We start from the raw sequence: 13,555 nt of genomic DNA on the forward strand, positions 1-13,555 counted from the left end.
AGCGGATCAACTAGGCAGCCCATTCACACACTTATTTCATGATTTCAGCACATTTCCAGTATTTTAAGTAAATAAGTAAAAGCTGTGCTTTATTTTAGTCCTGTTCCCCATGTATACTATGTACTTATTATAGTAATTGTAATAACTGGGTTATAACTATGTACTAACGCTGAACCTACACCTAAACCTAACCTTAACCCACGTAGTTACCATATATCACCCAGTACTTTCTTATATAAGTACACTGTAAGTACACGTACTGTAAAATAAAGTGCAACCGTAAATGTTAACATAATGTTGCGTATCACATATTTTCATATTGTACAATTTGACTGGCTTTGTGAAACTCCAGAAAACACAACCACACACACTCAGAAGACAGTTATTTCATGACAATTTTTTTTTTAAATTAGATAAGATATAAATAAAATCGTATTTTCATAAAATGTATAATAAATATAATTAAACATTCTATTTTTCCATTTTAAACATAATCCTCACTAAATGTATTATGCATATGCGTTGTGTCCAGTTGGATGTTCATAAATATTTTTATGAAATAAGCTTTCTAAATGACATCTTAAAGCTCAATAATACTATAATGCATCTGCCTACACAGATTAAAACATATGAATACTCCTACAGATACACATATCAGTACAACATGGTCAAAGCAAGAACCTGATAAACATGCAAAGTTGAGGTATCTCTCTTTGTCCTACATAGAGCTGCACAAGCATCATTACAATAAAAAACAGTATTTGGTTGTTGTTGCTAAACATTGAGTCTATATAAATGTTGTTATCATTATGAGTGAATAAATAGCAGCCATAAACTCACCTTTTAAACAACGTTGCCACTGTTTCCTGCCCTTTGTATTGATTCACACAGTTTTCTTGTGAGTAAAATCCTTCGTAAGTTTAATTCCATGTCCATGGGCTCAAGCAGTCTTGCTTGCTGTCAAACACACACACACAAATTGAGTCTGAGTCTCAAAGTCAGGCTGAGCGTCCACCGCGTCCACACCTCTATGAGATCAGAGAGAGAGAGAGAGAGAGAGAGAGAGAGAGAGAGAGAGAGAGAGAGTGCGCACATATCTGATGATCTTTCTCCTGATGCACCATCATATCACAAGACACACATACAGTCAATCACATTTAGTGGATGCAGTAACTGGATCACGGTTAATGCTGCGGGCAACGCAAATTGTAAAACATTACTGGAACACAAGAAAGAGTTTGAGAGAAAGAAAGTTGGAGAGAAGCGGAGGGGTTAAGAAAGCGAGAAAAGAGCCAAGGGCGAACTGTCCTCCTCTCTACACACACATGCACACAATTGGGTCACTTTAAAGAGGCTACACATACAGAAATAGATCTGAAAACAGTCTGAGATAGACATATAGAGATGGGATTTCTGCTCAGCGCTCAGTCAGGTGCTTTGAAAACACACACACACTCAGGATGTAAATGTAGGAACCAGACCATTGGATGACCTTTAGTCAACAGAAGCGAAGAAAAAACTTTACCTCACACATAATGCCACAAGAAGAAATAAGCGAAATTGTATGAGATGCAAAACATTGTCATGGTGTAAAACATGGCCATTGTTTCAATAACCGTTGCACACTCTTGAGGAAAGTCCCTCAGTACAGTCCAACACTCATTCCTGCTTCCTGAGACTTAAGTGTTTCCATCACACTTCAGTTTTATACTAAAACACACACACACCTAACATATTTATGACCTTATTCATAACACAAGATACAATGCAGCATAAATAATAATAAATGTCCTTGTAAAAATGCCATGAGCACATAGACACACCCGCACAGGGCACACAAGGGCAACACTGTTTGAGTTTGTGTGAGATTCAGGTCAGGTGTGTTATTGTGAGGTCTGGCTCGCCCTACATGGGAAACATAAAGCTTATTGAAGCTGTAAATGAGTTAAAATGTTTAACTAATTACAAATTTCTGTGATTAATCATAGATACATTTTTTTACGTAAATATACTATTTACACATTGAATTCCCAAATGAATGTAGAACCGACATTACAAGTATATTTTTAATAATACTTTTTTAATAGCATATTTTTACTAAGTACTATCAAGACTAGTATTTCCAATAGCAATACATTTAAATTACTCAAATATTGAGTAATTATACCCATCCATAATATATTTGAATTTCAACATTTAAAGGAGTCCTATTATGCCCCTTTTTACAAGATGTAAAATAAGGGTGCTTTGACACTAGCACTTTTGGTGAGTTCGTTTCGGTGGTCTGAGGTTCGGTTCACGTGAACTCTGGTATGGTTCGCTGCTGATGTGAACGCAATTGTACTAAATCACAGAAGTGAACCGCTATTAATGACGTATGATTTAATGAAAATGTGTGTTTTTTTGTGTTTCACTCATTTTCCTGACGAGCGTGACTGACATACTGCAAGCAGAGAGCTGTAGGGGAGAGCGGGACACAACCTAACGCTTTTTGACTTTCTCAGTTTGTGTAAATCCACTTGTCGTTCAGAGTATTTATTTTTTCCCACATTAATGTCACACATGTCAAGTACAAATATGTGGTTTTGTTTCATTAATACAGTGTATACTTTTTTCTTGATTTACCCCGAAAGAATGGAAGTGAAATGTGACAACATGCCCCATAGGTGGGGTACATTGTAACATGTGGTGGGGCGCAATGTAACATGACCAAATAATGGCTTAAAATGTTATCTGATATAATCAAAAAAATATACAAGACAAACTAAAATATTTTGTCCACAAGATACAATTATTAACTTTTAAAAATAAAATAATGGCATTTTTTAATCATTAAAAATATAAGCATTTTTAAGTTTTACTAAAAACACATCGCTAAATACAGCTATACAGCATAGTTCAAAACATAATAACAAACAATAATTTCTGAACATTAACTCTCAGTCATTATTCATCCTTTTCTCATGGTTTCTCAAACGAATTCATAAAAGTGTAGAAAATAATGGCATATTTCTAACAGGATTGTAACGCAGTGTTAACACACACCCCACCTGCGCAACTGGGATTTAAATCGCGGCTCGTGTCTTCTGCTGTTAGATCAGCATTAAAGAACCATCTCAACTGTTAAATAACAGATATAAGATTAAAATAATATCTTATATTTTAAATAAACACAAAAAACAGAGATGAAAACTAAACTTAAGTAAGAAATTTACTTTTGCTATGGTTAAATACATGTTCAGTGATATCTTCCAGAGATTATTTAATTTTGGCGCAATTTTTTCTGTAAATAATGTTGATATAGCAACTAGTAAATACAGTAAGTTTCGTTATTCTGACATGTGTGGAAAGGGTTAAAACATGCGCGTTACAACTAACCCCGCGTTAGGTTGTGCCCCGCGCTCCCCTATATCTCATTTCTGCTCAAGTGCCATTACGTACTGAAGCTTTGGTAACCAAACCAACGGTTCAAAAACAAAAATATAAAAGTGAGTTGAGCAACGCTATGCATTTTGCCACATTCTCGCTTGCCGTCCTTACCAAGCTATGGGGTAAACAGCTGCTGCTTTGACGATGCAAACACACCACGGTTCGGACCCAAATAATATAATATGAACACAGTCCAGCGGGGGCAGGGGGAGGGGGGTGCAATCAAACTCGGGTTCGGTCCAGGCAATCGAACCAAGTGTGAAAGCACCCTAAGTCTCTGATGTCTCCAGAGTGTGTATGTGAAGTTTTAACTCAAAATGCCCCACAGATCATGTTTTATAGCCTGTTAAAATTGGCACTTTTTTGGGGGTGAGCAAAAACGCACTGTTTTTGTGCATGTCCCTTTAAATGCAAATGAGCTGGTGCTCCCTGCCTTATTCTTTCAAGAGGGCGGGGCTTCAAGAGCTTGTGCAACAACAACAACAACAGAGCATGTCAGAAACTAATGGTGTTCAGTTCGAACCGGACTCTGACAATAACGCCTACAGAGCCAGAGAATATCTGCTGCATGGAGATAGAACAGGTATAGCTATAGTTTAATTTAATTACGGTTTTAACTTATGTTGTCATCTTGCTTTTATACACTATTAGTACAACTATTAGCATGTTGTAGCAGACCCTGTCCGAATGATGGCCAAATCTTTACTGATGAATTTTATGAAGGTTATTGTTCATCACACAAAATATGAAGCATCTGTTTTCACTCCAGAACATTTACATTTTACATTTACATTTCGCAAACGCTTTTATCCAAAGCGACTTACAGTGTCCCTTATTACAGGGACAATCCCCCTGGAGCAACATGGAGTAAAGTGCCTTGCTCAAGGACACACTGGTAGTGACAAAAGGTTGCTGGGATCGAACCAGCAACCTTCTGTGTATCAGTTCCATGGTTTAACCCACTGGACCACCATCTCAACCCACTGGACCATCATCTCTGTAAGAAAATCACTGTAAGAGCTGAATGCGCATTAAAGTCTTATCCATAAACTCTCTTTCCCTTGCATTCTCATCAACACACATAGCGACTTACACAAAAACACTCCTTACAACTAACAGTAAACAAATACAGACAGTATGCCATTTCAGGGGGTGCTTAATAAAATGGTAAATTTTATATCTGTAAAACAACTCAAATAAACAATTATAAAGTGTGCGCTCTCCCTTTCGTTCCTGCCGTGACCAGTATCGCTCTGGAGACTATAAACTGGAACACAAATTGTTGGTATTGATCCATCCCTGAGCTTTAACTTTTTAGCAAAACCTGCCTTGAATTGTCCCTCGTTCAGGCAACGCACCTGCATTGCTTACAAGACATTGTTGTTGCTGTAGCTGCTCAAGCACGGAGAAAATGGTGGACAGTGTACTGAGGGTCGTAAAGTATGCTTATACAGAACAGTCTGTCAGCGCTGTGGGTGGAAACGTGCAGACTAAGGGGCAGTAATATTATAATAGATCCCCTTCCTACATCAGAAGGGGAGAGAAATCTGAGCGGCTCATTTTTTTTAACATGCTTGAAGAAAAAGACTTACCAAAACAAAGTTACTGGGTTGCCCTTTTTCACGTTTTCTGAGTTGTCAGATGCCCCGGATTTCACAGATTTCTGTGTTTAAGTGCTATAATCGGGTCCCGATTATAGCACTTAAACACAGAAAAAGTCAGATTTTCGTGATATTTCCTCTTAAATGAACAATATGTTTTTGGTTTATCATTAACAACAATTACAGAAAATGATGAGTCTTATAACCTTTTTTATTTTTATTTCAATAATCTTCAACAAGGGTGAGCATCTCATATGCATTGATGGGATGTGAACCTGTTGTTCGGGGATCAGGAGAAAGCATATAAACAGAAGAAAAATGTGAGTTTCATTTCCAGACTAAGCTTATGCTGTTTTGTGCTTCTGTCTCTCCTCCCTAGACTCCAGTGATGAGTAAGCCCAATCAGCACAAGATTGTCGCCATCATGCACCTAGGGAAGTTAATAATGAGAAAATTGGTTCACTACTAGGGGAAGTTTAGCACAGCACAACACAAGTCACAGCCAGCACTGCCGCCATCAATCACACTTATATGTTAAACCCTTTGTCTAATTAAGAGGCCTCTGGGGTAAATTATACTGCATGATGTGTCTGTAAAGCAATGTAAAGGGTGAGAACATATTAAGAAAATCACAAAGATTTTTCTTCCATCACAGATTAGCTCTCTCTCAACATAGATGACATTGTACAGCAACTTGCTGACATTGCACTGCCCCAGCAGAAGTTCGCTGAGCAGATGGACACTAGGCAGGAGAGAGCGGGGTCGATTAGAAACAGTGCTTCACTCTGCAATCCCCAAACCCCATGCCTGAGCTAATCAGCCCTTACAAAGTTGACAGAGCAAGATAAAATGGAAGCATACTTGCATACATTTGAAGTGGCGGCCAAAGGCTAAATACTAGTACCCTTTCTCACTGGGCAAGTGCTACTCTCTAGTCCCACCCGATAATGATGACAATAGGGGCTTTCGCATCGGAGGATCTTGCATCTTGTTCCTAGAACTATTGGCGGAAGTATCCAGATTTTGGCGTGTTCGCACAGCAGGAACTAGGAACGATTAGGAACTCCTTTTGGGGTACCTAATTTAGCTCCTACTTCAGAATAGGGTCTAACCCAGCACAAAAGGAACTACCAGTGATGTAAGTGTACACTGATTGGCCGAACGCATGCGAAATACCAGCACCCACCATTTAAAAAAAAAAAAAGCCATCTACACACACAGATTATAGTATATACAGTATATTTACTCCGGAAACTAACTTTACAAACATGGAAAACAGTGATAGATGGACCTCTCAACCTTTACGCTAAAGAGAAAATCCAACACGACTTTAGGGGTACCAAGCTAGCGACATTGGGCAACAACCACACAGCAAATGCTAATATTTAATATTAGAATTGTGTGCTCAGGTTCTGGTGTTCTCAAAATAAAGGTTCAAAATATAAGTTACAAAAACAAGCACGGCTTACGTCATTTCAGAGTTCCTACTCATGCAACCAGGAAAATGTCCCTAGGGGAACTTTTAGTTGCCCTGGTGGCTAGTTTCTATAACTAAGTTCCTATAACTACCCAGTGCGAAAGCCCCTTATGGTACTCTAAAGTAAGAGATCCTGGCAAGGTTGGGGCTTTCACTGGTGTGTGCGGGACAGCGTTTCCATGAATGGTTGTATGAGGCTCACATCACGGTCTGCGTCAAGGCAGCCCAATTAACCCGCTTAGGTCATCTAAGGTAGGTAGAACACACTTCAATGCAAGTAGCTGAGAAGGTGATGGAGGAAAATCCCTTGTGTTCCCTGACATTGTGTTCCATCAAAATCCTGTTATGACCCCTGAATCCCCAACCCCATATTTATACTCTGATCTATTCAAACAGGTATCATGGGGTGTGGACAGTGCAATGTGAAGGTGAACAATTGAGGAATTGCTGGATGCCCTGGGCCTCATTCCATGCCACATTTCATTGTGGAAAATGGTTGTTTTACTTTGTTGCCCCAGTGGCGGGGGAGAAAAAACGACTTTTGGTAGTTCCAAAAACAAAGAATATGATTGACCTTGTACACACCCAACGCATAAGAGATCAGTACCACCAGGCTGGCATGGAGGTAGAAGTGAGATGGTTTTGCCAGGGTTGTGAGGTTTGTAAGAGAACAGCACCCCGGCGAGCTCCCGAAGGCATCTTATTCCACTGTCTAGCATTAAAGTGCCCTTTGAGTGCATTGGAATGGATTTGGTGGGTCCGCTGTCTAAGTTTGCTTGGGGCCATGAGCACATCCTAGTCATTGGGGATTACACAACCCATAGGGATTCCCACTGAAGACGGCTACATCAAAGAACTTTGCTAAAGAAGTATTCATACTGTTCAGCTGTGTTTGATTTTCATTGTTTCGATTTTCGCCGACCAGGGTACTCCTTTTGTATCCTGGCTTATAGTGGACCTCTATAATTGGCCGCAGGTAAAACAACTCCGCAACTCTGTGTATCACCCCCAAATGGATGACATGGTAGACCAAACTTTGAAGAGAATGCTGAGATGGGTGGTCGCTGAGGAAGGGCACAACAAGGACCTGATGCTTCCATATATCGTCGCTGTCCGATGAAAACCACGTATGTCTATTTTGCCTATTTTGAGATTTTTCGACAGATTGAATGTCCAGGTTCATTTCCGTATACAGTATGCTTCACATATCTAAATGGCCAATGAAAAGTTGTGAAATCATGTCATCTGATTTTCACGTATATCGATTTGGTGCCAAAGCTGTCAATCACGCCGCGTATCTCCCGCCCTGTGGAAGCATCTCGCCGGTCTCGTGAAGTTTCATCGAAGCTCAGCACCGGATATCCGAAAGTACGACATTGAAGCTCTCCACAGTTTAGTTATAATCTAGTTCTTCACAGATTAGTTTGCTTGCTAGTATGTAAATAAACTCATTGGTCTCATTGATAAGATTCAAACTTTTTTTTTCTTAGTCAAACTGATCAAATTATAGCCTGTAATGCTACTGTCATGATTGTCACTAGAACATGCCTCACTCATACTGCTATCACCGCTTGCCAGAGGCTGAGAATGTCCAGCACGTATTCCTCTGTCAATATGAAACGCTGAGTCCTCAGAAAAGGCTATTAGGCACACCAAAGGCATACTGAGTGAATGTTGACATTATAGGGTACTAACTTCCGGACTGCATGGGGTACCCTTCATGTTCCATTGAATGATGGACATTCTATTCTAGCCTGCCCTTTAACAGACCTGACCAAGAAAGGGGACGCCAGAGAGGGGGAAGATGTTTTGGGTCAGTGAAGGTCAGATGGTTTCTATTTCTGTTAGATGTAATATTTGTCAAAAAAAAAAACGTTTGAATTATACTTCACAAATAACATGGCAGATGGAATGGGATGAATGCCACGGAAATAAGTTACATTAAATAAATCCTCCTTTGGCTTACACATGGCTATTAATTAAAAGACGAAGAACCATCATGCCTTCCTTGTCAAACTACAATGACTGTTAAACACATTAAACAGAGCAACATTTTAGAATTTGTGTCTAGTATTAACCTTAAATGTCTTATATAGCTTTTTGTTAATTGTAAGACTTTTGTTGTTTATTCTGTTTTGGCCACAAATATGGCCTTGCTGCTGACATGGCGTTAAAAATAATTAAATAAATAAATAAATATTTATACTTCTAAGTTCACACTTACATATAATCAGACCGTATAAAGAGTATGCACATTTGGTGTGCTGTCCGAGGGGAGAGCTCAGGGCTCAGAATTTGGCCTGAACCCAGAGTACTCACCCCATATCCCCAACTGGGATAGGAACAATCAAGAGAGAGGAGTTGGGATGGTGGAAGGATGCTGAAAAACTTTTGTGGGACAGAGGTAAGTCAGCTCTATATATAGGCCTCCTCTCCTGCTGACTAGGTCGATTATCTGAACGAGCTGCTCCTGAAACATCATATTTCTATCAGAAACTCTTTTCATTCAGCAGATTATGTGCTGCTTAATAAATTGTCTATATGTGAGAAAGTTCAAGGAACATCTATATTATGGGTTAAATATTAATAAAGTGGGACGACGTTGGTGCTATCTCAAGTTAAAAAAATGTTAACCAACATGCACTGCTTCAAGTCAGATGGCGACCGGTCTGCGCAGCACCGCATGAAGTCAAACACTCCTAAAATGTTCACATTCAGTGTCACTGAAATCTTATCAAATCACACCTGGTTAAAGCATGGTGTATTAGTCAAAATATCATAGAAGACGGCACAATATTGCTGTCTACCATTTAGAAACGTTTAGATCATTTAGATTAAATGACTCAACTGTCCACGTCATACATTTTTCAGTGACTGGCTTGTTAAAACAAACAAGCCACAAATTTCAGATACAATCATCTGCAGGAAATGCATCATAATGTGACATCAGCTAAAATTTTGCTACTATTGAATACTTGGTCATTGTGGTGGGAGGGGGATCAAAGTTATCTTGTTCTGATTGGCTATGAGCCATCACGTGACTCATTGATTACACATCAGAAAGACTCTCGAAAGCCAATCAGCAGTGAGCATGAGAGCAACAGCACGTTCACATTGCAACGGGAAGCTCCCTACTTCCTGCTCCGGATCTCTGGAGATTGGGAAGTAAACAATACGTGATGTCATTAATGAGAGACCTCAGTCATATGGTAATTAATGGATATTGTGATAGTATGACCTCAAAACTATTTATGTTGACTTGCATACATCAACCCTTTACAATCACACTGCTGTACATTATTACTCTGAAAGTGCATTATACACATGCATAGGAGCTACACACACACAGAGCACATAAAAAGTTCATTTTAGGCACAAAGGCTGAAATAGACAGCGGTTTTTAACATACACTTATAAAAATGGTGTGGGTAAGCCAGTATTGGTATCCCATATGTTCTGTATTAAAACTAAAACCACAGTCTCTAAAATACAACCCAGATATAACTGAAGTCAAAAGTATCACTGGACACTGCAATGGAGTTTCCTGGTTGAATTTTCAATGAAGTTTGCTTGTGCACAGAGATATTAACTAGATTTTAGAGATTAGACAATGTAATTGATGTCTGTACAAAACGTCTCAGGTTAAGCATGTAAAAATGGTTCCCTGAGAAGGGGAACGAAATGCTGCGTCCCCTAGAGGACGCTATGGGGAAATGCCTCCGGTATGAGTTAGCATGAGTCTAAACACGACAATGAACTTGACATTGGCAGGAAGCAGGCTATGATGTCACTACTGGTGCGACCATGATTATATAAATATGTCATCCACTTCTTGCCTGAAGGAGGCATGCACAGGAATACCTGAAGCATGGCAAAGGGAAGCAGCGTCTCGTCCCCCTTCTCAGGGAACCATGGTTACATGTATAACCTGAGATATTCCCTTTCGAAAGGGAACTCGAGCTACGTCCCCTAGAGGGCGCTATGGAGAACGAAAACCCATGCCGCCATGCTGAAGGGATGAGTGCCTTGATGGGATGACATAAGTCAAAGACACAAAGGAGTCCCCATCCCTAAGGTGCACACCAGCATTGCTCAAGAGCTTGGTATTTCTACGAACATCTATGAGGGAATACCGTCATAGAGCGGAGCTTCTCAAGAACGGAGGCCTCAGAAGGATGACTCTAAAAGAGAGGAGGCCTAACTACGTTCTCTATTCAGGCCAGCATCCAAGGGGGCACAAAGAACAGGACAGCATAAAAGGTGGCTCACAGAGAGCCTAGAACTCACAATTGCTACCTTGGCGGAGCTCTGGGGAGCAGAGGCCTCAGCAAGATAACTCTCTATAGCAAGAGGAGGCCAAGCAACACTCTCAGATACCAAGGAGGCTCAGAAGAGCCTAACCACTTAGATTATGGCTGAGCTCGTGGGACGGAGGCCTCAGCACTATATCATACGCCTGTCAAAGAGGCTACATCATAGAGCCAGCAGCTTGACACAATATCGGGCGGAGCTCGGGGGATTGGAGGCCTCTCACAGAATGACTCTCTCTTTAGAGAGAGATAAAGGAGGCACAGCTATATCCAACACCTGTCAAGGAGGCTTTATAGAAGACCTAGCAACTTGACACTAGTAAGCAGGCAGAGCTCAGGGGAGCGGAGGCCTAAACAGGAAGGCTCTCTATAGTGACCGGAGGCCTGACGATGCTCCCATCACAGAGAGCCTAGCAACTTAGCATACTGGCTAGCTGAGCTCTGAGGACAGAGACCTCAGCATAGCTCTCTAAAGTGAGAGGCAGCCTAACAACGTCCTACGCTCAGGAGCAGCTTACCAAGGAGGCTTACAGAAAGCCTAATGACTCAATAATGCTATCCAGATGGAGCTCTGTTATTCACAGAAGCGGGGCAGTTATGTCCAGATAGAAGTGATTTCCATAAAGTATGTCTCATGCCACCAAACCAGATCTGTCATTGGTACAGGCATAACTTTCCATAACTCCTAACTGTTATAATAATGATAATTACTACACTCTTCTGTCTCTAATTCCTCAGAATTAGATACATATATAGTATAGCACCAAATAGTATTATTTGAGCCAACAGGAGCAAAAAAAGGAAACTCCATGTTCGACTCGTCCTTGCTCTGCCTACAACCCCTGCGCTTAATCCCGCCTCAGCATAATGGCGAACGCAGGACCTGCACCGTGAATTGCAGCCGCTTAACTATCATCCCTCAGGAGAGAGTCAAGCCTAGGTGGAATCAATTACTGCGACCACATCACAAAAAACATGCATTTAACCCCCTCGAGAGTCAAGCTGACTAGTCAAACATCAGATTCGATCACTCTAAGAAAAATCAAATGAGAAAAGACACGAATGCATAGCTATGAGTGCCTTAAACTCCCTCAAGAGCGAACACGCTTGTGCAAACGCTAACTACCATCCCTCAGGAGAGAGCAGAAAGGAAAAAGCTTGTAGTCAGACTTGTGAATGCTTCATTCCTAGTGCATCCAGTTTCTTCGAAGAGTCGACAGCATTCCACCCAAATACGCGTTCACATCCCTCGAATATAGGGAGCTTTTCATTGAGAAATCCTCACAATGCGTGCATTTAGTTCCCTTAAGAGCTAAGGGAATGCTCCTCACTCATATACAAACAAACACATGTACTTGTCTCCTGAAGACAAGAAAGAGGATGACGTATTTCACAGGTGCCCTTTTATACTCACGGTTGTCATAGGCTGCCGCCTGTCAAGTTCATTGTCATGTTTATACTCATGCTTCAGACACCAGTCATGTCCGAGGTATCTCCCCATAGCACCCTTTAGGGCAGGGCTATTCAAATCTTGCCCTGGAGGGCCAATGCGCTGCAGAGTTTAGCTCCAACCCTAATCAAACACACCTGAACATGCTAATCAATGTCTTCAGGTTCATTAGAAAATCACAGGTAGGTGAGTTTGATCAGGGTTGGAGCTAAACTCTGCAGCGCATTGGCCCTCCAGGGTAAGATTTGAATAACCCTGCTTTAGGGGACGCAGCATGAGTTCCCTTTCGAAAGGGAACGCAGCACAACATTGCTAGTGTGTTGAGGCTTATTCCAAGGATGGAGCTATGTGGTTGCTAAGGGATACTTAATGGCTCTCTTAGTGAGTTGCTAGGAAGTTATGGTTGGCTGTCAGTGTGTTGCTGTGCAGGTGCTTAAGTTCTATGTGGTTTTTTATGTGTCACTATGCAGTTGCCAGGGTGTTCTGTGTGGGTTAGGGTTGCTTACTAACCTGAGTAAGTCCAAAATGTTGACAGTGACAAATTCAAATGTATGTTTGACGTCAGAAAGTCGTGGATGGCCGTGCGACTCAATAAATTATCCTTTTTCAGGTGAGGATGAGTGAAAGTACTTTTTTTTCATAGTATAAATGCTTCATCTGTTTGTTTGTTTTTAAATCATACTATGATAAGCAAATGATTGTATTTTTTTCTTCATTATGAACAATGATGTATGTGGTTCAGGGCTCTGATCTTTCAGATAAAATATTTTGAATATGAAAATTGTGAATACTTCATAATACACACAAGTCTCTCCCTGTCCCAACAAATCAGAAATGCGAAAACACGAAGAGAGAGAAACTCTGTAATTCATTTGGGCTTGGTTTTCTGCTTTCATTGTTGGCTGGACGACCAAAACCATTAAACAGGAGAGCACATGTCTGACTAATGAAGGGTTATCGGTGTCAAAACTGCTTTTAGACATGTATACACACTCACAAAGCAGTAACAGGGCCCAGATGTTTGTTGAGCTAAAAGTATGAATATCTCAGAATGTGAAGAATGTCCTGACACAGCAAACTGAGTGACAAACAGACAGCAGATGAACCAAAGATTTCATTAACAGTATTTACATAGTCTTTCTAGGCTTTCTTCTACCGTCAAAAGACAAAAAAACAAGACTAACATTTGACAACACTGACAACTAGGTTTACATATTTAGAGGTAAATGTGAATGCGTTTACCTGTGCAAAAGTCCCCACAATGATACCAGGATGCCGTGGGTGGGTG

The 13,555-nt window shown here is 40.6% G+C and overlaps 1 protein-coding gene across 1 annotated transcript in view; it reads right to left on the reverse strand.

The window, feature by feature from the left end:
- Positions 1-987, reverse strand: part of LOC307117738 (pleckstrin homology domain-containing family G member 1) — a 66,222-nt gene extending 65,235 nt beyond the window's left edge. Inside the window, exon 1 of the mRNA XM_079802775.1 lies at positions 841-987. The gene's annotated coding sequence lies outside the window, so the exon portion shown is untranslated. The remainder of the gene's footprint in view (positions 1-840) is intronic.
- Positions 988-13,555: the final 12,568 nt, after the last annotated feature.

The sequence above is a fragment of the Gobio gobio genome (genome assembly GCF_949357685.1).
Source record: "Gobio gobio genome assembly, chromosome: 21".
Taxonomy (NCBI): domain Eukaryota; kingdom Metazoa; phylum Chordata; class Actinopteri; order Cypriniformes; family Gobionidae; genus Gobio; species Gobio gobio.